Source organism: Chelonoidis abingdonii, chromosome 2 (genome assembly GCF_003597395.2).
Source record: "Chelonoidis abingdonii isolate Lonesome George chromosome 2, CheloAbing_2.0, whole genome shotgun sequence".
NCBI lineage: Eukaryota > Metazoa > Chordata > Testudines > Testudinidae > Chelonoidis > Chelonoidis abingdonii.
This window is the reverse complement of record NC_133770.1, coordinates 104,920,567-104,921,185: the sequence shown is the minus strand read 5'-3', so window position 1 is coordinate 104,921,185 and position 619 is coordinate 104,920,567.

Below are 619 nucleotides of genomic sequence, written 5' to 3'. Positions count from 1 at the left end.
CTTTATCCAAGGTGGACAGGCCTTGTTTACATATGATGAATAAAACGGATAAGGAAATATCCTGAGAGACTTTCCATGACTCCCAGTAGGAAAATGAACCTCCTCTATCATCCCAGACTCATGATCTGGAATAGTTTCTCGGGACACGTGTTCAGATGTGAATCTGCTCCTCCAGTCTTCCTCCTCCCCAATCTGCCCCCCATGAAGGCCAAATACATTTACACTTGAAAAAGAAAAGAAAAAACAGTCTCAATAGTATTTTTAAGTAAAGGTTGAACTAAATTGTATGGAAGAACATGGAATCATTATCCAAAAAAACCCACACACAAACAAACAAAAAAACCAAACTTTGTAGAGAATTTAGTTCCTATAATACTGAAAGAAAAGCCAAAACTGTTACAGGCATCATAGACCTCTTATCCTGATCAACAAGTTAACATTCTGCCCCTCCCCACGGAAGGTCCACTTCCTAGACACCACAGTGCAAATAAGTGATGGTCACATTAACACCACCCTATACCGAAAATCTACCAACCGCTATGCCTACCTTCATGCTTCCAGCTTCCATCCCAGGCACATCACACAATCCATTGTCTACAGCCAAGCACTGAGGTACAAC